The 27,956-nt window shown below is 45.6% G+C and overlaps 1 protein-coding gene and 1 long non-coding RNA gene across 2 annotated transcripts in view; both read right to left on the reverse strand.

The window, feature by feature from the left end:
- On the reverse strand, nucleotides 1-26,932 carry LOC144578435 (uncharacterized). The gene is made up of 3 exons (XR_013524204.1): nucleotides 17,320-26,932; nucleotides 17,072-17,149; nucleotides 1-15,189 (listed from the first exon to the last, which is right to left on the reverse strand). It is a non-coding gene; the product is annotated as an uncharacterized LOC144578435 (long non-coding RNA).
- Nucleotides 1-27,956, reverse strand: part of TMEM178B (transmembrane protein 178B) — a 427,174-nt gene that overhangs the window by 9,903 nt on the left and 389,315 nt on the right. The gene's annotated exons all lie outside the window — the stretch shown is intronic.

Consider the following 27,956-nt stretch of genomic DNA (forward strand, 5'->3'; position numbering starts at 1 on the left):
GACAAAGGAAAAGACACGGGGTGGGGAAATGGAGAAAGAAAGGGGAGAGGAGAGGGAGAGAGAAAGAGAAAGGTTAGGATTATTACGTTTTCAATTTTCTTGAGTAGGAAGAAAATGGGAAGTCCAGGTAAGAGCAGGTTATTACCAAGATCAATAGCTGGAAATATTCATGGAGAGGAGAACAGTATTAAAGGATCATCACTTCCTCACTCTCCAATAATGGCTCAGTCTTGGACACACTTGGGGAGTCTCTCTTTTGGGAAGATACTAAATAGATATTTCGTGAGCATTTTGTGTAAGGTAGAGCGAGGGAGAAGAGCATTCAGTTCATTGTCCTAAAGCATTTTAAATTCATTGTCTTTCTTTGGAGACATGGAAAACCTCTCCTGTTTGTTACTTCTATAAAGAGAGAGAGAAAAAAGAAGCCTTTTTTTTCTTTCTTATACATAAGGACTTACACAATATTAGGTTTCCCTTCAATCTGTTCAACAATTCTTCCAAATCCTGGAAATATTTTCCTTTTTTCTATAAGACATTTCCTAGAGTGTTCTCTCTGGAATGCTAATGCTATGAGATACTTTACAAGGTGGGAGGCAGAGTCAAAAGACTGGGAATCCTGCTCATGACTTCTCACCCATGAACATGCGTTGTCCGTATTAATGTTAATATCATCTACCCTACTTTTATGAGGAATTTCACAAACATTGATGATGGGACAGCCTCTAAAAAATATTGCTCATATCAGTCTCTGATAAGAAAACTGCTAAATGAGGTAGAATGTTATAAAATGGTTTAGAATTACAAACCCACTTTAAACGAATACAACAAGTTTTTGGTGTGCCTAGAATAAATTCAGTGACTTTCCTCTGCATTTGCTGTATTTTCTGTTCTTTATGTAACCACTGGTGTGACAGCAATGAGCAGAACAAGGACGTATAGTTTGGGAAGGCTGGGCTGGGTAAGTGGAAGGAAGAAAAAGGAAAAGCATATTTTTTACAAGGAACAAGGAGATGCATTGATTCAATTTTATATTTATTATTAAAACTCTTGCTTTCTTTTATTTTATTTATTTTTTTTTTTTGAGACAGAGTCTTACTCTGTCACCCAGGCTGGAGTGCAGTGGCATGACCTCGGCTCACTGCAACCTCCGCCTCCCGGGTTCAAGCAATTCTCCTGCCTCAGCCTCCTGAGTAGCTGGGACTACAGGCGCGCACCACCACGCCCAGCTAATTTTTTTGTACTTTTAGTGGAGACAGGGTTTCACCATGTTGGCCAGGATGGTCTCGATCTCTCGACCTCGTGATCCACCCGCCTCGGCCTCCGAAAGTGCTGGGATTACAGGCGTGAGCCACCACGCCTGGCCTTAAAACTCTTGCTTTCTAACAGCCAAGTTTCTTTAAGATTGAGCCTTGTTTCTTTAAGATCTAGCCTAATTTTTTCCAGAAGGTTCCTGGAAGACAAGGAAGAAAATATAGAGTGGAAGAATGAGGCTCACAAGCTTGTGATAACTTAAGTGGCCACAGTGGACCCTAACATGTATTAAGTGCTATGTGCTAGAAACTGTGCTGATGATACAGGAGTCAAAAAGAAATTATTTGGCAGATAGTGAGGGTAAGGAAGCCCTCGGTAAGGTTTTCCTTTTCATAAAAAGCAGCCCCCAAATGACTTTTTTGAGCAAATGAGCGGGCTGTAAAAATTGAGCTGCAGATATAGAAAAGCAAGCTGGAAGCTTGCATGGGTGGATGCCGGCAGCTGTGCCAATCGGAAAAGGCTACCTGGGGGCCAGGCATGTTCAACATGGTGGCTTCTTCTTCCCTTTTCTTTGAAACCACATAAACAGTAAGGAGCAAACAACATGGCGCCGGCCAGGAAGAAAATCTGTTTGCATAATGAAAAGATTAGGATGGGGTGGCCAGCTTCTCATGCCCTATGTAAATGTCACACAGCTAGTTCAACCAATCTTTGGGCCCTACGTAAATCAGACACAGCCTCCTGAAGCCAGTCTATAAAATCCTGTGTACTTTGCCACAGACTGGTAGTCCTACTGGGTGAGAGACAGCTATTCTCCTTTCTCTTTCTTTTGCCTACTACACCTCCACTCCTAAACCTACTTCTTGTGTGTCTGCATCCTCGAGTTCCCTGGCATGAGATGACAAACATTGGGTAATTACCCCAGACAACGCTGCCGCCTCACCAAGTGTGTGGCGTGTACTGAAACTTTAATTCACAAAACAACTCTAAGATGTGGGTTATACTATTCCCCACATCTGATGAGGACATTGATGCCCAGAGAGCTTAAGTCATTTGCCAAAGATCATACAGCCAGCAACTGGAAGAGCCAGGTTACAAACTCAGGCAGGCTAGTTCCAGAGCTTGCAGTCTCATCCACTGTACTATTTACAACTGGTGCCAGGCAAGGTGGGTCACCTCACGGGTTTCCCCTGTTGCACACCTAGGTTCCAGATGACTTCTCTCTCACTCGGCATGGGTTAGGGCAGTTCGTAGTCTTGGAGGACACAATTAAAGCAGATTGCTGAGCCCCACACTCACAGTTTCTGGCTCAGGAGGTCTGGGGTGGGGGCCTGAGAATTTGCATTCTGAAGTTCCTGTGGCGTGCTGATGCTGCTGGCACGATTACCACACTTTGGAGCTATAGGGTTCGAAACAAGTTTTCACTGGAGAAGGATAAAACTGAATCAGCCAAAGCTGATCACAGGCAAAGAAATACAAATGGAGAATATATTAGTACATGTGAGAAATGCTCAATTTTACCAATAATCAAAGAACTGAAAATTACATAGTGATTATCAAATCAGCAACCTTCGATTTTATTTTGTTGTTTTGCTTGTTTTGTTTTTAAAGATCGTCTCCAAAACTAGGAAGGGGGCAGAAAATGGGCTATCCTATAGACTCCAAGGGGAGTGTAAGCTGGTGTTTCCTTGCAGAAGAGTGATTTTTAAAACTAACACAAGAACAGAAAACCAAACACTGCATGTTCTCACTCATAGTGGGAGTTGAACAGTGAGAACACATGGACACAGGGAAGGGAACATCACATACCAGGGCCTGTCAGTGCGTGGGGGTGGGGGAAGGGATGGCATTAGGAGAATACCTAATGTACATGACAGGTCGATGGGTGCAGCAAACCGCCCTGGCACATGTATGCCTGTGTAACAAACCTGCATGTTCTGCACATGTACCCCAGAACTTAAAGTGTAATTAAAAAATAAAAAACTACTAAACATTTTACTCCTTGCCCTGAAGATGAGGCCTAATTTAAGAGATGAAGAATCTGCTGATGACTGATTCAATGAAAACAAAATTCATACCTTTATCCTAGTAATTTCATTTTAAGAAAATAATCCCACCTGGAGACAAAGATTTAGATATGGAAATGTCTAAGGTTTAGATATAAGGATGTCTATGGTGAGGGTGCATTGAGGAGCCGCTGTCAGAGGACAGACCAAATTAAGCCCCAGATACTGGGCAAGCACTGTTTGCAGAGCTGAGAAGTTTGAGCTTTACGTAGGGTCAAGGCCCTTTGGTGACTTTAATCTGTATTTCCAAACACCACTAAGTCAGAAGTGTAGAGGGCAGCCCAGAGGTAGGGAGACCAGTTAAGAGGTCATCAGGGAGAAGGGGGAAGGGTCTGGCAAGGTGGGAGCAGAGCTGGGAGCTTCGAATGGCTTACTGGATGATTGTTTAGTCAATGATTATTTATAGAAATAACAGAAGGTGACTTGGCCACAGTGACAGCATGACTAAAATGCATTTGTACCACACGTGTATGCATTTGTATTTGTGCATGTGTAGTGTGTGTGTGTAGTGTGTGTAGTGTGTAGTGTGTGTGTGGTGTGTGTGTGGTGTGTGTGTGTAGTGTGTGTGTGGTGTGTGTGTGTGGTGTGTGTGTACTGTGTGTATGTGTGTGTGTAGTGTGTGTGTGGTGTGTGTGTACTGTGTGTATGTGTGGTGTGTGTGTGTGGTGTGTGTGTGTGGTGTGTGTGTAGTGTGTGTGTAGTGTGTGTGTGGTGTGTGTGTAGTGTGTGTAGTGTGTGTGTGTAGTGTGTGTGTGTGTAGTGTGTGTGTGTGTGTGTGTGTAGTGCCATCAATGCTTGTGAGAACAGTACTGCAAACTTGCAGGAGTTACAGAACATCACAATTTTTTCATTGTGCACTAAAGCTCAGACTGAATTCTCTGATGCTACCCAGGGTGGATTAGGTCTCAGCCTAGACTCCCTGAATTAGAGTGTCTTGGGAAAGAGCATGGGAATCTATAGTCTTTACAAGTTCCTCAAGATGACTTCTGTTGGTCAGCCTGCTCGAACTTTTGTGTGGGGCAAAGGTGCTTTGTATGACCTGGAGAAGTGATTCCAGGGGGCAAGAAGCAGGGGCAGGAGAGGAAAATGAGGCAGCCTGCAAGACATAGCCAAAGCAAGAGTAATTGCCTGGGAGCAAGAGGACACTGTGTCTTGGCATTAGTTTCAAATAACCCAGATTCCAGCAGACCAAAGCCAGCCTGCTCATGCCTCACCTACTGTAGATGCTTCCAACTGCTGGTTTGTGAACCTATCACTGGATGTGTAATGCTATAGTTTACTAAAATTTAGATTTAGGACAGAAAGCGGGGGCAGTGGAGTGGGTTCAAGTTCCAGCCACCCTTGGGAGGTTCAAGGCATTTGGAAACATGGATCTGAAGCCTGATAGAAAGTTCCGAGCCAGAAATGTGGTCTGAGTCATCATCTCATAAATTCAAGCTGTGGATGGGATTGAGGTTACCCAAGGACTTTATATAAACTGTTTCTACAGAGGACACTTAAAGAAATGGAGAAATTTCTTCTTATGAAAAGCCATGCTATCCTGGTGACATCCAGTAATTTGTTCTGAGATAGGAGGTCGACCTCAAGGAAACTGTGGTCCTCCCAAGCTGACAGTAGCTGATGAAGCTGGATACATATGATTCTTATGGCACATTCCACAGCAGTGCAGGCAAGACACAAAGGCTTGGCTGATGGATGGGGAGTGATGGAATACCCTCGGGGTGGACCTAAGTACCTGTAGAAGATGACTCAATGTCTTCACAACATTCATCTTGTGGTTCTGCTATGCTAATGGAGTTGATGAGGAACCTTCCTGCCTTCACCTCCTGTTGGTTGCTCTGTGACTTTGAAACCTTTTGAAATTCCTTCTGTTAGCTCTTGTCAATATTCCCATAGAGGAGAAAACACCTTTGTGGCTCCCACTTGAGATGGTCCTTAAAGCAGACCATTGATGCAACTTGCTCAGAAAGTCCATGTGACAAAGAGGGAAGACTTGAAAGAGGTTTGATTAATTTCCATATATGCTACTGTTTTCTATTATGAGCAAGGATTTATATGCTCTTGATATATACATTTTTTGAGACAGGTTCTCACTCTGTTGCCCAGACTAGAGTGTAGTGGTGCGGTCACTACAACCTCTGCCTCCAGGGCTCAAGCGATCTTCCCATGTCAGCCTCCCTGGTAGCTGGGACTACAGGTGCATGCCACCATGCCCAGCTAATTTTTAAATTTTTCGTAGGGACACGGTCTCACCACGTTGCCCTGGCTGATCTCGAATTTCTGGGCTCAAGCTATCCACCCACCTTGGCCTCCCAAAGTGCTGAGCTTACAAGGATTATACGTGTGAGCCACCACACCCAGCCAAGAATTTATATTTTTATGTACCTCTCCACATAAAAGTTCAAATTTGAAAACCTGTACTAATAAATTTGAAAATCTGTATTAATAATTCCATCCCTTGATAAAGGGACAAAATGAACAATGCGGTGCCATTCCTACTCAACACCATATTCTTACAGTTTAAATAATGATGTGGGTTGACAAACACTGATTGAATCCTGTAGAGGGGGGACAAAGGGGAGACATATGGGCAAGGACCCTGACTGACACAGCTTTCTGTCTAGTGCAATGAACACAACTCTTTGCCTGTGGTTCGGTGGCAAATGGGGGAGTGTGGAATTCAAAACTCCTCCCCAGCGATGAGCTGAGGTTAAGGGGTGGGTCCTCTAGGAAAATATCTTAAATGGTTCTGCTGGAAAAGATGTCTCAATTAAAGGACAGCAACAGATATTACAGCCGGGGGAACTGCAACCTCCTCCATTTACCCAAAGCTCAGCAGTCCCTTGTGCAGGTGGCACAGGCCTGGGGAGAGCTACTGATGCAGATAAGGGAACTTCTGCTCAGAAAAGAGTTTGTATGCACTCACTCTATGGGGAAGATAAAGTCCTGCTCTCCCCAGAAGAGGCGGACCTTGGCCTCTGGGGCTAAGTCTTCAGGATCTGTCACTGTGTTTCACATGGGCACTTACGGATACATAAGTGAGAATCCAAGAAATAGAACCAATAGTAATAATGCACAGTCATATCTTCTCGGTAATGCCCACTATGAATTGGGGTTTGGGCCCAATCCCAGTCAGACTACAATATTGTCACGGTGTAACAACTACACAAAAGGAACTCTGCCCCCAAGTCCTTCCTTTTGGAGCCAGGCTCTGCTGTGTGCTCCATACGCTGCTGTAAGCAGTGCCAGGTATAACCCAGGCCAGTGGTCATGGTGGTAGGAGTGTGGCTGGTGGTAAGCAATGTCAGGTCTTGGGGAGGGGGCATTGGTGGCATGGCAACTGAAATGGGAGGACGGAGGAGACGTTCCTGTGGCTGTAGGCACCCTGGTATGCAGAACAGCAAATCAGCAAATATTTGTTGAATTTCTTTGTTTGGGTCAAGCTTTATGCTCGATGCCAGGGAGATAAAAGAGAGAATAAGATATAATCTCTGCCTTTAAGAATCTATAAGTAAATAAATCCCAGCACTTTGGGAGGCCGAGGCGGGTGGGTCACGAGGTCGAGAGATCGAGACCATCCTGGTCAACATGGTGAAACCCCGTTTCTACTAAAAATCCAAAAATTAGCTGGGCATGGTGGCACGTGCCTGTAGTCCCAGCTACTCAGGAGGCTGAGGCAGGAGAATTGCCTGAACCCAGGAGGCGGAGGTTGCGGTGAGGCGAGATCGCACCATTGTACTCCAGCCTGGGTAACAAGAGCGAAATTCCATCTCAAAAAGAAAAAAAAGAATCTTTTAGTAATCTAAAATAATAATTGATCTTTAATCTAAAATAAAAAGCTTTTTAAAAATGCTTATACTCTAGGCAGGGATGTGAGATATGCATAAATGAACAGTTGAAGATAAAATGAAACAGTATCAGACCGAGGAAGAAGAGACCTGAGTTTGTGATCAGCCCTGAACAGTGGGTCCCCTCATCTGTAAAATCAGGGAGCTAGAGTAGATGACTGCAAGTTTCCCTCCCAAGACTAGTAGTCTCTAGGAAGCGCATGAATCATAAATACCCAGTAGCAACTGGTAAGAGTTACATTCTGCTACAGATGATAATGCTGGGTCGGGGAGGGCTTCCCACAGAAGTGGGGTCTTGAAGGAGGGACAGGGTTTCTGCGACAGTAAACAGACAGGGGTCCCCACCGAGTCTGGAGAGCATCCCTCCTTTCACTTCAGTGGCTCATTGGCCCAGGGCTCTGTGCCTGCGATAAGACGGCATGGTCACAGACAACCGTTACTATGCCTCCAACCTCTGAAAGGCTCGCTGCTACCCTCTGAGTCACACTTCCATCATTTCTCACACAGACCACTGCAACAGATCACTGGAGTCCTGCCTTCCACTACTGCCCTCAAAGAGTAGCCAGTGGAATCTAAAAAAATTAATCAGATTATGATTCTCTGCTGCTTAAAACACTCCAATAGCTTCCTATCACACTCAGAACACAATCCAAATGCCTGTATGCCTATAGCCTGCCAATCTGGCCTTATCTGAGTGCATCTCACCCACCTAGCCAACTTCATTTCTCACTGACTCCCACCCTCCCTATGCTCTGGCCACACTAGAGAGCATTCTGTGTCTCAAGCCAGCAAAGGGTGCTCTACCTCAGGGCCTTTGCACTGGCTGCTCCCGTGCCCGGAATGCCCTTCCTCTAGCTCTGCTCAGATCTCAGTTCAAAAGTCATTCTCTCAGACCCTCCTGGCCTTCTTCGGAAGTAGCACCTCCCCCAGTGGTTTTCAAACCCTGATCCATGGAGGCCTCCCAGGAGCTGCCACTGGGAAGGAGGGCAGGAAGTAGAAGAGACTCCCAACCCTCTCTTCTCTTTGGCCAGAATAGGTTTGTTTTGATCTGTTTCCATGTGAAATTTCATTGGAAGAAAGGATTCCAGTGATGTAAACATTTTTGAAAGTCACTGGCTTTGTCCATCTGTGAGGGGAGCTAAGGTTGTCATTGCAGGACCTGTCCTTTGGATAGCAAAGTCCAGCGGCTGCTCTGTGGGTGGCAAGGCCGTGCCTTTGGCAGAAACAGCAAATTGATCTCAACCCTCTTCCTGCTGGTCCTGGAAGGGACCTCAGACTCCTACTCAACCCAGCCCTCCAGGCAGCTAGCTGCAGCCAGCCAGTCGCAGCTGGTTGGAATGAGAAACGAAAACTAATTACCCTTTCTGTGCCAGGACTCTCACTGGCATTGGCTCAGAGTTCAGGAGTCCACTTAGAAGAAGAGATGGCACCACCCCAAGTAGCTACAGGCTGAGAGCTGTGCTGTTAAGACCTGCTAACATATAAGCAGCAGCACCCCGCAGACCCCTGAGCTCCAGTGTCCCCATTGGTAAACTCCACTTGTGAGTGGGAAGGCATGGTCAGAGTGGGGAATGGGTTGTGTAAACACATGTGCTTCCTTGTGTTGGCTCAAAGGCAGCACCTGCTTTCTTGAAGACCGTCCCCTCCTGAAGCTCTTTCAAGAATCACATCCACAACGTCACCTCACAACTCCCGTCTCTGAGCCCTTGTCAACACACAGCTGGAAGAGGGGAGGACGGTCCCGGTGCTCTGGACCTGCTGCTCTGCCACGGCCCCTCCACCCTGTGAGAGTGAAAGCGAGGAAGCCACTTTCATGCCCAGATTGCCCACTCCTTGTCCCAGCACCAAATAGAGCTTCCTCCTCCGTCTCCTTCACATTCGCATTGCTGCCATCCCTCATTAATATTTCTCTGATTGCCAAATATTAGCTTCTAGTTTCCTTGCTAGTTTTAGTGATTTGGCTATCTGACAACTTCTTCCTGCTTGGATATCTCTTCCCTTAGTTTCCAAGCTGCCCTGACTCCGGGCTTCCCCCGAGTCCGTTCCATCCTCCAGTGGTCTTTCCAGCCCTGCAGTCCCCAGCTCTCATCTCCCCCCACATCACACGTCCTCTCCTACTTGAACTGCCACAACTGGTCCCTGTGATTATTTCCTTCTTCCTACACCCCTCCCCAGGGACACCATATATTCCCGGTGTTCCCTGGCCACACACACGTTTTCAGTGCTACCTCCTTAAGCCCAAATTTCCACAAGTTCCTTGTTTTATGCCTTCAAAGTTTTGCTTCTCTAGTAGGGTGACCAACCATTCCAGTTTGCCTGCTACTTGAGTGAGGATGGTGCCTGGAACATGGGACTTTTGATCCTGAAACTAGAAAGTCCCGGGCTAAGAGAGTCAGATTGCTCACCCTCTGCTGTTTCCTCACAGTCCCGCTCTCTGCTCTGGAGCCAATAGATAGTGCTGTAGTGATGACATCGGTGAATCTTTGCTTGAAAGTTAAAAAAGCACCACGCGGTAGCCAGAGGAAACAGAAACTTGGATCCCTGGAATGTGTCTCTAATGTTAGGAACTGCCAGGCAGGGATAGTATTACTGGGGAGCAGCTAATTCTTTTTTTTTTTTTTTTGAGACAGTTTTGCTCTCGTTGCCCAGGCTGGAGTTCAGTGGCGCACTCTCAGCTCACTGGAACCTCCATCTCCCAGGTTAAGCAATTCTCCTGCCTCAGCCTCCCAAGTAGCTGGGATTACAGGCATGCATCACCACACCTGGCTAATTTTGTATGTTTAGTAGAGGCGAGGTTTCTCCATGTTTGTCAGGCTGGTCTCGAACTCCTGACCTCAGGTGATCCACCCACCTCAGCCTTCCAGAGTGCTGGGATTACAGGCGTGTGCCCCTGCGCCTGGCTAATTCTTTTGTCATCCTGAAATGTCACCAGGGAACAATTAGCCACACAATCATGGCTCTTTCCCAGTTCCACTGTAAAGGTTAATGACCAAAATATTTCTGAGTTGATATTCAGAGTCAGGGAGTGAGCTCCCTTCTCAGCTCACTCTGATTGCTAATTGCAGGTGTGTAAGGTGGACAAGGTGATGCTTCCTGGGTGCTTGTTGCTGGCTTTCCCAACAGAGAAAGGGGAGACTAGAACATGTGTTTCCATTCCCCTTAGGGATTCTCAGAGAAGCCACGGCAGTCATGACACAGCAATGTACGCTGTGGAGAAATACCATCAACACTGAGGCCTCGGGCTAGGTGGCAGAAATGCTCTTACTAATTCAAGAAGCCGTCTCCTAGGAAACCGAGGCCCTCACAAGGCTTCTCACAGAGATTCAGAGCAGTTACACATTGTGTGCACAAGTATTTGCCCAAATATCTATTCCTTCTGTGACCAAGTTATGCCCACAACTTCATTGGTGTACAATTTCTACAGGTTTCTAGAGCCAGATATCAATCTGTGTGATGTTTTCTGCTCCCAGGAATGAGGAATGGTGTCTTCGGATCCCCAGCTCTGGCTTCCTCCCTTTATGCTACAATGAGAGAGGGCCTCTGTTCTGACCCGAGCCCCACAGGTCGCTGCAAGGCAGGTTCTGCAGAAAACACCCACGTGTGTGTGTGTGTGTGTGTGTGTGTGTGTGTGTGTCAGGGAGGTAGGAGAATAAGCAGCACAAATCCTCCATGAGACACCTCCCTCTATCGCCTCTCCAATCTTTAAAACCAACAAGAAGCAAATCAGCAAACAGAAGAAGAGTGCCTCCTCCTCCAACAGTGGCACATCCATTCTGGGAAGTGGATGATACAAAACCCTGCCTTTGCTTAGATTAAATGCTTCAGCTGCATTTAGCTCTCGAGAGCATTTTATAGCTTTGTTCAGACCTGCACGGAATATAAATTACCGTTGAATTATACACGATTGCATCATCAGCACTCAACAGGCAGGTCACAGGGTTTTACATCAACGGTGCCTAAGGGATTTGTCGGGATAAGTCAGGGGAGGGTGGATGTGTTCAGAAAGAGAACATGCTGAGAGCAATGAGACTCTGAGTTGGGGCAAAAATCACTCATTGTTCTGTAAGCTGTGCAAAAGCTCTAGGCAGACACTGCCAGGAGTGGAACTCAGGAGTCACGCCTCTTGGGCAAGCAGGGTTTGTGTTCCTGATGCTGTGTTTATACAGGACATGGCTGCTCTGCATCCAGGTGTAAGCATGCCAGAGGGACACAGCATCACAACACAAGGGACTGCTCCATCCATAGAGGCTGGCCTCAGTTCCAAAGAGAATACGTCCAGATTCCTATCATAGAACCTGGAATCTTCTACCTTGGTTTTTACACTCTGTGGATGGCCATGGAAACATGGGAATTTTGCCCTTGATAAATTTGTATGTTGAAATCCTAACTCCTAGTATTTCATATGTGACTATATTTGGAGATTGGGCCTTTAAATAAATAAATTAATTAAAATGTGGCTATTAGGGTGGGCCCGAATCCAATTTGACTGCTGTCCTTATAAGACGAGGAGCTTGGGACATAGAAAGAGACACCAGGGTCAGGCACATACAGAGGGATGGCCTCGTGCAGAGGCAGAAGAGGGAGGCCACCTGCAAGTCAAAGGTGAGAGGCTTCAGAGGAAACAACCCTGTTGGCACCTTGAGATTGGACTTCCGGCTTCTAGAACTATAAGAAAATTAATTTTTATTGTTTTAGCCACCCGATCTGTGGCATTGTGTCATAGCATCCTGACAAATACAGCAGGTGAATATATAATAATTGGCTTATTAATATTACTTTGCAACATAGGATGAAATAAGAATGTCTATGAGGCCAGACCTTGTGGCCATCCTGTAGCTAGAACATGCACCTAACATGGCCATACAAAACAAAAGCTGTTAGGCCTCTTGCATTGTTTTTGTTCTGTATCTATTCTCCCTCACCCAGGTAATTATGCTCACTCCCACTCGACTCCCATGAATCTGTTTGTTCTTTTGGGTGTATGTTTAGATTGTATCATAAGATTAGTGGCCCTGGTAGCCTCTATACTAAAGCTAGAGCCTTTACAAACTTGTGAAGCCGTCCCAAGAGCTGAGCAAATGAAAGAGGACATTGGCAGGGTATACAAAGGGTTGCATGACAAGGGGAATGTACTAAGGTCAAAGGGCCATTGCACTGTCTCCTGGACTGGAGTCTGAAATTCTCATCCTCCATGCGGTCTACACAGTCTTTGAAGTTACCCGTTATGGTCTGTCTAATCCTAGTCCTGAATCTCCCAGGACATCTTCCCCAAGTATGCCTAGCACGAGATTATCCACACGTTTTCTGAATCTTTAAAACTTTTATGGTCAAAACAGCAGCCTACCAATTAATTGCACCTCCTGTTCTCTGTTTGTGTTCAGCTAGCCTTTGACTTTCTCAAGAACTGACATGGTGGTGGTGTTTCCTTATGTATCACACACAGCACTGAGCATTCAATACCTATCACTTGGACAAATGCGATTTCTAGGCTGTGCAGCTTATAAGTACAAATGTGATCACTGAAACCCAAAGGAGAACGAAGTAAACACTAGGGCTTGTCCCCTCATTCCCCTTTCTTAAACTGTTACGTGATTGCTGAGGTGTCTGTGCATTACATTGCTGTGTTTGTGTGTATGTGTGTGTGTACACGCATGCACCCCTGCACATACACACCCCCCTTGTGTTTCAATGGACACCTTGGATTTCAGAAGGTAGGTTTTTCTCTTTTCTTACAGGAATTCAGCATCAGTATAGTACCCTCTCTGCAGGACTATTTTGAAGAGCCATAATAATGAATGTGAAAAGTTAAAATTGCTTTCTACATGTAAAGTATAATATTAGAAATGGAAAGCTTCAAGTGAGACTGAAGAAAAATTGTTCTCAAGGATAAAAAAAAAACCTGTTTGCTGTTTTCATCTCCATCACCCACTTCATTCTCCTTCAATCCAATCCCAGGGTAAATGCTACCCCAGGGAGCAATTGCTCTCAACAGAGAACAGAGGAAGTGCTCACTCAGGACCCTTTATTCTGTGGACTCTGTCAGAATCAGAAGCACGAAACTTGGAAAGATCCCAAGATACACTTCTGAGACAGACCCTCCTTGGTAATGGAACTTATCTCCTAGATCCAAGAGGTTACAGCCTCCAGTGGGAGTACATGATGACAGTGGTGGGTCTGTGAAGAAGCTTGTTAAGCTCATATCTCAACCAGAACGTGAAGAAGGAACTAGCCCCAAGAGAAGTCTTGGAAATAGCTGTGGAATACAAGTTGGGGAGCTGGGTGTGGTGGCGCACACCTGTAACCCATCCAGCTACTCCAGAGTCTGAGGTACTCGAGAGGCTGAGAAAGGAGATTCACTTGAACCCAGGAGGTGAAGATCACAGTGAGCCGAGATTGTGCCACTGCACTCCAGCCTGTATGACGGGAATAAGACTTCATCTCAAAAAAAATGTTTGCTATCTTACTTTCAATTTATTATTTTTCTCCAGTATAACAGTAATAAAAAGTTGGGAGAAAAGATCACCATCCATCTAGAAATGCATACATGACTCGAATAGAAGCTGTCCTTCTTCCTACCTGACTTTCCCATCACTTTCAGCCAACACTACTGACAGTTTAGTGTGTACTTTCCATTTTTCTTTCTGTTGTTATACATATTTGTAAGTTTCATGCCTATAAAATCATACCTACTCTTCTGTATCTGGCTTTGGCCACTTAATGTGCTTTTGATAACATACCATGCCTATACATCAAATCTCACCAACCACAAAATATGTGACACCGTATGCATGTACGGAATTAACTCTTCCTCCACACTGACGGATATCTGCACAGTTGCACATTTTTCAGTATCACAAAGAATCCTGCAGTAAATATCCAAATTGGGGATCTTTTGTAAGTGCAATGGAGGTTCTGGCCCTGGCTGCTCTGGAATATAGAGCTGCCATTGATGGTTACACCACACTTTCTTATTAAATGGCCATGAGAGTGGCATTTTTATTAGTTTTCATCTACACAGCATATGCTCCTTCTTTCTCCCTTTGGCTAAAACACCACCGTTGTTCTTTCTTATGAGGAAGCCATTCTGTACTCACGGTGATTAATTCAGGCATAGGCTAAATTAAGCGCCGTCTCAGTTTCTGTATCTTCTGTATCTCTTGGGGTTGCTGTGGGATTATACAGATGTACACATGTCTACACACATACATACATAAACAGGTCTATCATGTCTATGAAAATTATATATATATGCATCTGTGTATGCATGAGTATATGTATTGGCATATATACAGCAAATAAATTATGTAATTGACATAGTCATCCCAAGTTACATAATTTGCTGAGGTCTCAAAGCATGAGACAGGACAAACATTTGATTTTGCTGTAAAGCCTCAAATTATTTGGCTGCAAAAACATCTGAGAACCATCCATTCCACTGGCTTCCACTGCTTTCATTAAAAAAACAATCCTCCAGGGGAAGTAACCTCTAGCCCACTCCACTTGGCCCACCTGACCTTGGATATTTTATGCTCTGTGAAATGAAAGGTTGTGCAGATCTGCCTTGAGCTTTCTATTAGGATGGGAAGGAGAGTTCTGGAAATGAAATGAATTAAGAATACAGCGTCCCATATTTTTTCCATGTGAATCTTTGCAGCTTCTTATCCATCTGGGCCTTGGTTCAGAGCTGAGAGTTAGTGGGATCCAACTGGCTTCTTAACTAAACTGAGAGTGGCACCTACAGCTGTGCAGTAAGGAGCATCCTCAAGCTGTGATTAGTGTGCTTTCAAGAGTGAAGCCACTTAGAGCGTGCCATCTTCCTGCCCCTGCTTTTCTTCTCTCGCCTCCTTCTAGCCAGCTCTTTCTGGTGAATGACAGTGGTCCATGGAACAAACTTGGAGAATCTGTAGGGCAGAGGGAAACCTTACCCTGGGTTTCTTGCTGGGAACGATGCTGACAATCATACAGAACTTCCTGCAGACCTTTTCTGGCACTGCATCTTCCTGGTCACTCTGGTCATTCATTTTCTAGGTACCACACAAGGATTTTGCAAAGAAAGCGACATCACTCTCCAGGGCTGGCAAGAGGTCCAGTACACACAGATCTATCATTGCATTTGAATTCCTGTTTTGGTAGTCATATGGTTCTCTTGACCAGGGGTATATCAGGACAGCCTGTACCAGCTTCCTGGTAGGGGAGCTAAAATATGCAGGGCTGTGGTTTTGTGGAAAGTATACACTACCAAGAATCAAAAAGCCTGGGTTTGATCCCATCCCTGCCTGTAAGTGGGCAAATCACTTCATCTCTCTGTATTGTGATTCCTTCAACCATAAAATATAGGGGTAGGACCACATCTCTATGGTACATCTTTTTCATCTAAATGATCCTACAACTCTAGGTATTAGAGTAAGAAGGTGCCATCCTCTCTGACTTGCTCTAGAACTAGCTGTCACTTATTGTGTCAAACATGAACTACCTGCTTCTCACCTCCTGACACGCACGGAGGGCTGGTGGATGCAACCATTAGATGTCATTATTTGACACCAATGTGCATATGAGGCTCAGCTCTAAACTGCCTTGATTTTAAGCGTGGAAGGATTGGGCCCCAGCTGTTTAAGTGTCTGGAATAAATTGTCTCCTGAATGAAATCTCTCTGGCTTCTGCCCTATCTGATTCAAGCCAATGCCATGTGAATTAGTAGAGGGAGAAGCTTTGGGTGGCAGCCAAAAGATCAGGCAAGCCTGCCACCTGGTTTGGCTATGTTTGCATGTGCCCGGCACAGTTTTCAGCTTGGCCCTGGCCTTTCTTTGAGATGAAAACCTAAACCCAAGTGAATTTTGCATGCTGCCACCCCACCATGGGGTCACTGGATGCACACACAGCTTTATATGGATAAATCATTTGGACGTAATGTTTATAATATGATAGACACTGTTCCAAGAACTTTAAAAATGTTAACTCTTTTAATCCTTGAAGCAACATAATATGGTTTAGATGATGAAAATGAGGCACAGAGAGGTTAAGTAATTTGCCTAAGGTCACACAGTAAATACTACAGCCAGTATTCAAACCCACGCTTTAGCTACGTTTTACGTTGCCTCTCATCACAGCAATGTCATGTACACCTGTACTGACTGTCTCTCCAGTTGCACTGAAATCACTACAATCAGACAAACTCTCCTCTTCTCCAGTGGGACCTACACACAGCGGTATTTAAGTCAGATTCATCAACTAGATGGTGAGATTGGAAGAAGAGGGCTTATCATTATTGAATGTGACCCCAAGGAGGTTCTGAGGGCCCTTCAGCCTCAGGCCCCGTTAGTAAAATCTGACTACTTCATAGAACTAGGGAAACCTATCATGACCTGTATTCAACTTCACACATTATTCGTGTCAGGTAGAAGGGGGACTCCTTCTGGAGGGACCTGAGTTTTCCATGAGGATTAGGATACAGAGGTCAAGAAAGGAATCAAGATCAGAGCATTAAATATTTTTCAATGAGAATCCCTGTAGCTTCTCAACAGGTCAGGAACTAAACCAGTGGACAGGGGAAGCTGGTGGTCAGAAGAGGACCCAGAGGAGCTCAGCGTGGACTTCAGCCCACCAGGATTGTCCTCTTTCCCCTTCAGGTCCTCCCCTCAACCCTCTGCCTTGGGAATGGGTCTCTACCTGGCAGCCCTTTTAGCTCTATTTTCCTCTTGGGGATTTATTTGAGGAATGAGAATTATTCACTCACCATCCCCACTCCCTTTTGAATTCAAACTCTAATGAGAAAAGAACCACAGAAAGGAGGCAGATGAGGAGAAATATACCAGCTCTGTTACTGACAAGGCTAGAGTGGCAACTGTGGCTTGCTCCATTGTCCCATGGCCACAGCCAAGCTCCCCAAAGCTTTCTCTCTAGGCTTACCTTTTAGGAGGATTTCCCTAATGGAACATTTGAGTCTGTAGAGCAGATACACTGGCCCAGAAGTATAGACTCATATTGCTGGGTCATAGAAAGAAAGACAGATAGGTCCCCAAAATGGCCTCCTGAAGCTGGCCCGGGTCTTAGGCCTTGACCCCAGGAGGGCTGGCCACATGGAGGAGTGAGCAAGGGGAGCAAACCCAAAGGGTTCTAGGCCCCATGAGCTTGGCCTTCTCTCCCACCAATCTCACCATGAGAGAAGGCAGTCACTTCTTCTCCTTTAGTAAGTAAGGCCTGAAAAGGTGGAGTCTGCATCCTCCTAAAGAGAGGAGAGAAGTTTCCTACTTTATGACACGGGGTCTGGGTGGAATGCCGAGATGAGAACAGAATAGCTGCCCAACTTCCCTTAGCCACAGTGCTTGGGGGCTATAAAAAGCTGTGAGCCAGAGGCTTCTGGGAAATGTGATTTCGAAGTAACTTATCTGAAAATGTTAAGAGCTGAGCCAGAGGGGTAATTACATTAATTATTATTTTAAATAAATTGTGCCTGGGAGTGCAGTAGCAACTTTAAGAAGATATTCTTAGGGTGGCAACAGGCAGGACACAGCTCTTGACATTCCCTATTACCCAGGGCCAAAAATCGGAGGGTCACATATCGTATTAGATTTACATTTTAACTTTACATAAAGCTGCTTATACTTTTTTTTTAGATAAAAGGGATTTTTTGCTTCATTCACAACAGAGTTTAGTTACATAGTGATATATAAGAATGGAAATGTATTAATGACATGTGAAATCCTAAACTAGAAGGAATAAATAAAGACTTGGCATACTGCTTCTGAAAAGCTGCCAATGCTAGGCCTAGGAGCAGTTTCTTTTAATAGATGGACATTAAAAGCCCATTGAGGGGCAATAAGAAGAACAGGGCATTCCTGCTTCAGCCTTAGTCATCGGCTCCCCTGCGAGGCCTCTTAACTCCCCAGCAGAGGGAGGCTCCCTTTGTCCACATTCCCACAATCTGCCCTGTTACAGCACCAGTCACAAGCTGCTCTGAGCACTTACCTGCCTCAACCACGTGCCTGGGCAGCCTTTAAAAACAAGAACCACACAAGTTTCTATCTATGTGTCTTAGGGGTTAACATGACATCGGGCACACAGTAGGTGTCCAAGCAATGCTTACTTAGCTGAACTTAGTTTGTAAAGCAGATAACTAAGAGTGTGATAGTATTGTTTCCAAATATTTGAAAGACTTGGAGGAAGAAGGCACTGGCTGTAATTCGTGTCGCTTTAACAGAAAGGTCCCAAGCCCAGTAAGTCAAAATTACCAGAAACCTTAAAATAAAGATGAGCAAAATAACTACTGGAGTCCCCACAAGGAAGGGGGTCCCTGTTATCAAGGAGGTTTTGACTCAGAGGAAAGGTCGGAAATGACTAGATCACTGCTCTCCATACATTCACAATGAGGCACGCACCATCAAAATGAGACAAAGTGAGGTCTGAGTTCAGAGGAGGAGCCTGGGTCTAGGTAAGATCATTCCAAACGGTTTCTAGAAGATTCTAACTGTAAGCTGAGCCTTGACAACAGCTTCCGGCTTCAATAGGCAGAAAAGGGTGTCATGGAGGCGGTGACAGTGAGTGGCCAGTGTGAGCAGAACACAGGGCCATGGCTAAGGCACATGAGACAAGATTGTGACTGACATTCAACTCCAGACTGGGGCATTGGCCTTTATTCTATTAACAACAGGGAGCCGCAAAACAGGTTTTCATCAGAGAAATGACATAAGGATTGATTTAGTGGAAGGTAGGGAAACGAACATTTACAGAGCGCCTACTCTCTGCTAGATGCTTTTTCTACATAGCAACTCCTTCTATCTGCACAACAATCCTACAGGGCAGGCAGTACTATCTCAATTTTACAGATGAGAAAATGCAGGCTCAGAGGTTGGCAACTAAGTATAGGGACAGAGATTTCCACCAAGGCCTAAATGACTTCCAAACTAAGGCCATAGTAATGAGGGCCCAGATGGCACTCAGGGAATGGAAACAAATGAATGAGCTGCAAAGAACATTGCAAAGGAAATACTGGCAGATGTTGGCAATTGAGAGAAAGGTAAGGATGAAGGCCGGGCACAGTGGCTCATGCCTGTAATCCCAGCACTTTGGGAGGCCGAGGTGGGCGGATTACGAGGTCAAGAGATCGAGACCATCCCTGCCAACATGGTGAAACCGCGTCTCTACTAAAAATACAAAAATGTTAGCCAGGCGGGGTGGCACGTGTCTGTGGTCCCAGCTACTTGGGAGGCTGAGGCAAAAGAATCGCTTGAATCCAGAAGGCGGAGGTTGCAGTGAGCCGAGATTGCGCCACTGCACTCCAGCCTGGTGACAGAGCAAGACTCCATCTCATTAAAAAAAAAAGGTAAGGGTGAAAACGGAAATGTGGAAGATGACTCAGGAATAGACTGATCTACAAGGAAGTGAAGAAAACAAGCTCATTCACTGGAGGAAGGAAAAGAGGAGCAGACATGTACTGGGTACCTACAGTCAGTCAGGCGCTTAGCATGTACTCAATAAACATAAAGCACATGCACAACAATCAGAGAGAAAGGACAAATCCAGGTCAAGGTATGTTTGAAGTTCCAGAAAGGTGGGGATGTTTAGCAAACGTTTTAAAACATGAGGCCAGAGCTCAGGAAAGACTGTTCCAGAGAGAATCACCACTGTGGTGGTGGGTCTTGTTGACAAGGGGACATATCTTTAGATAAGAAGAAAAGAGAGTCAAAAGCCTATATTTATTGGCAGAAAAGAGCAAAGGAAACAGAAAAGGCAAATAAAAATGAAAATCAAAAGTGTATTGTTATAGAAAACAAGAAATGAGAGTTTCACAAAAGATGGAGCTAGGTCAACCCCAGTGAGGTCAGGAGGGTCAAGGACAGGTGACAGATGGAACAGCCAGGAGTAAGCACATCTCCAGGAAACCAGCTTCAGACATGGCGGGAACAGAGACTAGACTCCAAGAGATGAAGTGGGTTGGCAGTGGAGCTCTAGAAGTAATAAGTAGGGATTATCCTGTCCGCCTCATGAGCCCCAAGCTTTGCCATCTGTCTTAAAACACGTAAAAATGTTCATATATCCAGCCAAAGAGGCTCATTTTTCTATTTCTCTAAGAAATATTTTATGAAAAGAACAAGCTTCCTCTTTCCTGCCAGCCCAAGAACACGCCCTTTTCTACCATGCATGATGAGATGGCTGTGTGGGGTCGTCTCTTACCCTCCCGGGTCATGAGCCGTTTGAGGATCACAGCTATGTCAGTAAGTTAATGACCATCTGGAAGATAGTGCTGCATGCTAATTTAAAGCCCAGGCTTCAGAATCGAAGACTTAAGTTTGAATCTTGGCTTTGGGAATAATGTGTCCAAGGTCCTGAAACTGTAAGCTAGTGCTAGGTACTGCAAAGAAGGTAGGAGTCAGTGCTAAACTGAGCACACACACATTATTAAAAATGTACTGAGTGCTCGTTATGGGCCAGGTACAGTTCTGAGCATTAAACACATCAACTCATTTGATTCCCACAACAACCCTATAAGGCAGGTATGGTGATACAGTGGTGTATAAAGGAGAAATCTGCCCAAGGTTGTAGAACTTTTGAGTCTGACCCCAGAAGACATTCATGCCATCTGGCCTTGAGGCCTTTGTAAACACTTCGGTAGCCAAGTGGCTCCATTTTGCCTTCTTGGCCTGTATTCCTCCTTCCTACCCCAAACAACATCTGCCTGCCCCTTGCTGGTGGGAGTGGAGGAGGACCCTCTGGCTTACGGCTGTGAACATATGCATGTGAGTAAGCCTGCGTGTGTGCATGCACTGCTTATGTCCTCGGGCCTGTTCCTTTACTCCAGGTGGCATTCCCAGTAACCTTTTCTTTCCTCCCACTGTCACAGGAACACAGAAGAAAAAACGGGTACCATTCTGAAGACCTTAGATTAAGGCACCATCGTTTACTTCATTGCAGGACTCCAGGCTCGTTTCATGGCTCTCTGGGTCTAGATTATCATCTCCAAAATTAGGGTGGTAATGCCGACCTTACAGGGCTGCTGGGAAAGGAGATACCGTTGAAACAGCGTCTACTATTAATCTGGTGTAGGTTGTCTGCTCATCTTCTTCCCTCTCTACCTCTTCCACCTACCTCCTGTGAGGGTTTGCAGGTCACATGAGACCCTACCCTCCCTTTAAAGCGCTGTAAACTGTAAGGTGTTACCCAAAACACAAATGGCCCCCTTTCCTCCCTTTTTGGGTGACCCTAAACTTCCTGCCTCAAAAATGGTGGATGGGTGGATTGGCAATGTCCTCTTTTCTGCTGAAACAACATGAAATTCTTAAAAATTTGTTTAGAATATTTTGCACTTAAGGGTTTCGGTCCCGAAAAGGAAAACAGCTAATTTATCTCTTATCGATCCAGGTGCCTGACTCCTCTCTAAGATTATGAGCAACCCCAAGGCAGAGATGGGTGTGATTTTATTTTCTCTTCCACAGCATCCAGGGCTTAGTAGGTACTTAACAATTGGTTGTCCATTTCACGAATAACAAGCACTGGGCATGTCCCAGTGGTTCACTGAAGTGGGGATGGGCCTGCCTCCTTCACAGCCTCATCTTGGAAGTCCTTGACCTTTTGATAGCACTTATAGATAGGGTGAATGTATTTTCCAGACCCCAAATCCAGACATAAGGTATGAGAAATGATCTAATCATTGGAAAGTATGTTTGAAATCAGGAGGATTCTAGGAAGTCAGGGAGGCACAGTGGCTTTGCATAGGCCCTCATTCCCCAATTATTTCGGACATGGTGAGAAAACGCAAGCCATTTTCTGCCTGTCCCAGTAGCCCAGGCTCTGTTAGGATGAGCAGGTGTGTCCACGAGAGCCGAATTCCTTAACAACTCAGGGACTGTGTTCATAGACCCTCGAGTGTAATGCTTTGAGACCTTCACAGAGTCCCTCTCCCCTAGGCCTTAAAGGGCCCTGTATTGTGTGCATTGCTGAATGGTTCGGGCTTGCCAGGCTTCGCTCACCTCCTCTGCAAGGATGCATCATCCACAGTGAGGTTCAGCGAGGCTGCCTGGGCCAAGCTGTGCCTGGAGGCACATTGTGGGGCTGCTGCTGAGGCCCTATTCCCTGGCTCTTAATCTGGGACAGTTCTCTGAGTCTCTGGTACCCAGAGGGAGCCAGGCGCCCTCCCTCCTATCTGTGCATTCTAACTTACTCACTGAGAATGTGCTCTCAGCCTATCTTGGGGTTCCTTGTGTCTGGTCTGTTTGCCCAGTGACTTCAATTCCATCCTCCACGCTCTAGACTGTCTACCACATCTCAGCCGTCATGGAGTGGAGGTGACAAGAAGCCTCAGAAGGACAGAGAGTGCCCCCCTTCCTTGGGTCAGGCTTCATTCAGTCACTGTTTACCTGTCTTTAACCCCTGCACTCTCAATATCCCCCGGCCCCTGCAGTCGCTGCCCCCATCCTCAGAGGACAGGAGAGAGAAAATTCCTCTTCACTTTCACCTGCTTCTCCCTCCTGTTTCCTAGGAACAGCTTTTAAGCCTAATAAAAGGGGTCTCTCCATTTACTTCAGAAACCAGCATTTTTCTTTGATTTATGACTTGTTTCAAGGGCCAGAAGCTTGCCTGACAAGTTCCCTTTCTCTGAAGCTTACAAACGTCTGTAAGAGCATCCCAGAAGAGCTATGAGGAGGGAGACTTTTGAAATTACTTTAGAAATCATCTAAGTTTCCATGGCAATCCAGCACTGTGGAGTCATCATCACATTCAGGGTCTTTCTGCTTCCACTGAAAGGGCTGTTGGAGGAACCAGTCCCTTCTCGACAACCACTCAGTGGTGGAGATGGTCTTCATCTACCCTTTCCCCCTTCTCTCCTCCTGCTCACCCTTCTCCCGGCCCACCTCGCTTGTCTGTCCGTGGTATGGAAGCAGTGGACCCCAACTCAGCACAGTGTGGTGATTTCCACCCCAGAGAAGACAGGGTCTTGTTAATGCTGAGAGGAGGAGATCTCAGGGTGTCAGGATCCCAGTCCAAGCCTGGACTGTATTCCCTCAGTCATTTGGATATGTCCAGCACAGCTGGGTGGTGGAAGCAGGCCAGCTGGGAAGGCACTGGGCTGGGGGAAATCACTAATCCTAAGTGAGAACCCAAATCCTCTATCCCACCCTCAGTCTGGACACTGAGAACCAAAAGCTGACCTTACTGTGTGCAGGAACATGGCTTTGCTATTCTGCCATCTCCTTTACACGCTGGGACTGTCCTGCACAAGTGAATAATTTGATTGTTTCATTACAGTAACTTCCAAAAGATCCACCAACACGTTCGCCAAAAGCATCAACTGACAGCAAGTACCCCAAGATTCTCTGAGTCCCTGGCCTGAAAATCTTCACCTTGCTGTTCCCACCAATTCAGGACATTATCATTATTCTTTCCCAATTGTTATCTCATTATTCCTACCCAACCTTAATCTCATGTCCACACTGAAATAATGGCCTTAAATCAAACTTCCAATTCTCAATAAATTCTGATCTTACTCCTTCCCCCAGAGGCCCTGCCAAAGTTTTGCAAGGTGTGTTTTCTGTTCTCACAGAAAGCAATTGTCTGATTAACGGGTTGTGTTCTCCATATCTGGGAAGTAGCTTTTGCCATAAGGAAAGAGGCACACACGCTTTGTGTGATTATTCAATCATCCGAGGCAAGTGGTGGTCTTAAGCACAGCAGACTGGTTAGGGAGAAGGGGGTTTACAAGCAGAATGGAGACTAGATCTGGTTCTTTAAGATCTCTGGGAGCCCCTGCAGCAAAAGGCTACGGTGTTCCTGGGTCAGGGCATTTAAGTACGGGACAATGCTGGAGGCAGAACTGGCTTCAGGAGTGTGAGACCTATGCAGTTGCCCACTTGCTTGGATCCTCTGCTGTTGCTGTCTTGAAATTCGTAATCATGTGTGAACAAGGGTTCCTGGGTTTTCATCCTGCCCTGGGCCCCACAAATTACATAGCTGGTACTGGCTAGATGGCGGAAGTGCCCCTGCAACACCTTCAGGGGGCACATGCCAGCCCCCCAACCCTGCTGGGGCTTCCCCAGACATGGACAGACACAGTACCCCACTCCTGGAACTGGGAGTGGCAGGCGGTAGAGAGGCTGACACAGCCAGAGAGGCTAATAAAAGTCCCACAGTATCAAAGGATTGCCCAGGAAAGAGGCCTAGGGTAAGCTGTGAAATACAGAGCAGGGCAAGCAGAATGGGGATGGATGCCCCTCAGTCCATCAGCCCCTGACCACGCCTCTGAGGTAATTCATGATCTGCCTTGGTGGAATCATCTCCATTCTCACTCTGCTCCCATCACAGTCATCTTCTTGCTCAACTTCTTCAGACCCAACAAGCTCAGTCCCCTCCCAGGCCCCTTCCCCTTGCTACTTATTTTACCTGGCGTGATCCTGCCTCAGGTCTTCTTATGGCTCCCTGCCCTCTACATTCAAGCCCTGTTCAAATGTCACCACCATGAGAGGCCCTCCATGTGCTCTCCAACAATAGCCATGCCCCCATCTCTCTCACCTTCCCAGCTTTATTTTTCTCCATGGTTCTTATCACCCAGCATCGCACCATATATTTATGGCACTTGCTTTTGGTCTGCCTCTCCAACTTGAACACAAGCTCCATGAGGACTTTGTCCTGCTCCTCCCTGTATCCCAAGTGCCTTGACAGTGTCTGGCACATAACAGGCAATCAGTATTTATTGAGCCAACGACTGGATGAATGAGTAGGGGTGATCAGCCAGAGAGACATTATCTGTCTAAAGATTTCTTCTTTTTTTTTTTTTTTTTTTTTTTGGGGGGGGGGAGGAAGGCAGGAAGGAAGGGAAGAAGGACGGTAGGGAGGAAGGAAGGGATGAAGAAAGGAAGGAAGGAAGGGAGGAAGCGGGGAGGGAGGGAGGGAGGGAAGGAAGGGAAGAAAGGAAATCAAGCAATGAAAGAGACATTGCCGACCTGGATCTAGAGGTTTACAAGTTGATTTCTTTTTTTTTGAGAGAAGGAAAGAAAAAAAAAAAATAAGTAAAGGAGAGGAAGAAAGAGGAAGAGAAAGAGGGAGAGTAAATGGAAATATTGCTTTATTTTGAAAAAAATTGGGTATTAATAATGGCCAATCAATGTTTCATTTAAACTAATGGGTAGGTGTGATGTGGTATTGACAAGAATGTATATTTTGTGTATTTGAAGTGGAGAGCTCTATAAATATTTATTAAGTTTACTTGTTCTGGATCTGAGTTCGAGTCCTTGATATCCTTATTAATTTTCTGTCTCATTGAGTCTAAGTCTCGTATCTGGGTGTTAGGATCGTTAGCTCTCGTTGTTGCATTGATCCTTTTACCACTATATCTTTGTTGCTTTACAATCTATTTTATCCGATACAAGAATTGCAACTCCTGCTTTTTATTTATTTATTATTTATTTTTGCTCTCCATTTGGTTGGTAAATCTTTCTCCATCCCTTTGTTTTGAGTCTTTGTGTATCCTTGCATGTGAAACAGGTCTGGATGTAACATGCCGTTGGGTTTTGGCTGTGTCTTTTGATTGGGAATTTAGTCAATTTAAATTTAGGGTTACTGCCATTTGATGTTGACTGGCTGTTTTATCCATGTGTTGGTGTAAATTCTTCTTTATGTTGGTGCTCTTTACTTTTTGGTGTATTTTTAGAAAGGCTAATACTGGTTGTTTCTTTCTGTGTGTAATGCTTCTTTCAGAAGCTCTTGTAAAGCAGGCCTGGTGGTAATAAAATCTCTGAGTTCTTGCTTGTTCATAAAAGATTTTATTTTTCCTTCAGTTGTGAAGCTTAGTTTGGCTGGATATGAAATTCTGGGCTGAAGGTTCTGTTCTTTGAGGATGTTGAATATTGGCCCCCACTCTCTTCTGGCCTGTAGAGTTTCTGCCGAGAGATCTGCTGTAAGTCTGATAGTCTTGCCTTTGTGGGTAACATGACCTTTCTCTCTGGCTGCCCTTAGTATCCTCTCCTTCGTTTCAACCCTGGTGAATCTAACGATTATGTGCCTTGGGGTTGGTCTTCTTGAGGAATATCTTTGTGGTGTTCTCTGTATTACCTGGGGTTGAATGTTGACCTGCTTCGCTAGTTTAGGAAAATTTTCCTGAATAATATCCTGAAGGGTATTTTCCAGCTTGGATTCATTCTCTCCGTTGCATTCAGGTACACCTATCAAACGTAAATTTGGTCTTTTCACATAGTCCCACATTTCTTGGAGACTTTGCTCATTCCTTTTTATCCTTTTTTCTCTAATCTTTTCTTCACGTTTTATTTCATTAAGTTGGACTTTGACCTCTGATATCCCTTCTTCTGCTTGAACAATTCGAGTGTTTAAACCTGTGCATACTTCTCGGAGTTCCTGTATTGTATTCTTCAGTTCCATTAATTCACTCATACTCCTCTCTAAGTTGTCTATTCTCAGTAGGATTTCATCAAGCCTTTTGTCAAAGTTCCTAGTTTCTTTACGTTGGGCTACAACATGGTCTTTTAACTCACCGAAGTTTGTTATTATCCATTCCTTGAAGAGTGATTCTGTCATCAGGAGGCGCTCGTTCTCCATCAAGCCTTGTTCCATTGTTGATGTGGAACTGTGATCATCTTTAGAGGGAGAGGCGTTCTGACTTTGAGTATTCTCAGCTTTTTTACGCTGGTTTCTTCCCGTCATTGTAAATTTATCCTCCTGTTGTCTTTGAAATTACCAACTTTCAGATTAGGTCTCTTGAGTGGACGTCCAGGTTGTTAGTTCCCAGGGCCAGAGCAGCGGCGTTAAAACTGATGGTGCTTTTCCGCCCAGGATTCTCCTGTCGGGCTTCCTTCTTGTTTCCGTAGTAGGCGACTCTGCCTTCCCGGGGCTCCAAACCTCGGTCAGAAGGGGAACCCGTCCCGTTTACTCTGCTCCGAGAGCTGCCGCGCCGAGGTGCCGGCGGAACTGCTGCGCGGACCACGAGAGTCGCGCTGGCGACCCCTGTGTTTCCACCACTGGGGGATCTTCTGCTCCGTGAGCGACCAGACTTTGTCTGAAAGTGTGGCGTCCTCTAGTTCTCCGCGCCTTCCCTGAGAGCTGCAATCCCGGGATGTTAGCGATCGGCCATCTTGGATCGTTCCTCTAAAGATTTCTTCTTTTTCATCCCGATGGCATGTAGTGCATTTGTGTGGCGTTGGTAGTGATGGGATGACACTGCTCAGAGCAGTGTTACTAAAGGTGGTTATTCAAAAAGTGAAGTATCTCAGTGGCTTAATAATAATGCCTAAAAATGGGCACAATCCAGGCATCATTGTGAACCCTGCACATGTATTAACTCTGGAAGTCTCACAGCTGTGCTTGTATTAACTCTGGAAGTCTCACAGCTGTGCTTGAAGTGGGGCCTGTTACTAGACCTGTTTTATAGATGAGAAAATGGAACCAAGGCCTGACAAGTGGAGAAGAAACTTTCCTAGGGCCACATGGCTGGTCCAAGACTCTTTCGGTCCTGGACGGGTTCTCTATGACAAAACTATAATTCCCTCTTCAATTGGGTGATTCTACTTAACTAGGACTCTCAGCCCCCAGGCAAGAGGCAGAGAATAGAAGGCAGCTCTTGGGCAAGTAGAGACAAGGGCTGACTCTCCCCAAAGAAACTTTCTGAGATGCCTTCGCCAGCCATCCTCCTTTGCATCTCCTTCCAGGGCCTGCTCTGTCTTAGCATTTCCATCTGGAAAATCAATGACAAAGAATCCTCTGGCTCTGGTGAACACGCAGCACTGTGACTTTACTGAAGGCCTGGCAGGCAAGTCATGGGGCACTCCAATTTTTTTTTTTTTTTAGTCAGAGT

Source organism: Callithrix jacchus, chromosome 11, assembly GCF_049354715.1.
Source record: "Callithrix jacchus isolate 240 chromosome 11, calJac240_pri, whole genome shotgun sequence".
NCBI classification, from domain to species: domain Eukaryota; kingdom Metazoa; phylum Chordata; class Mammalia; order Primates; family Cebidae; genus Callithrix; species Callithrix jacchus.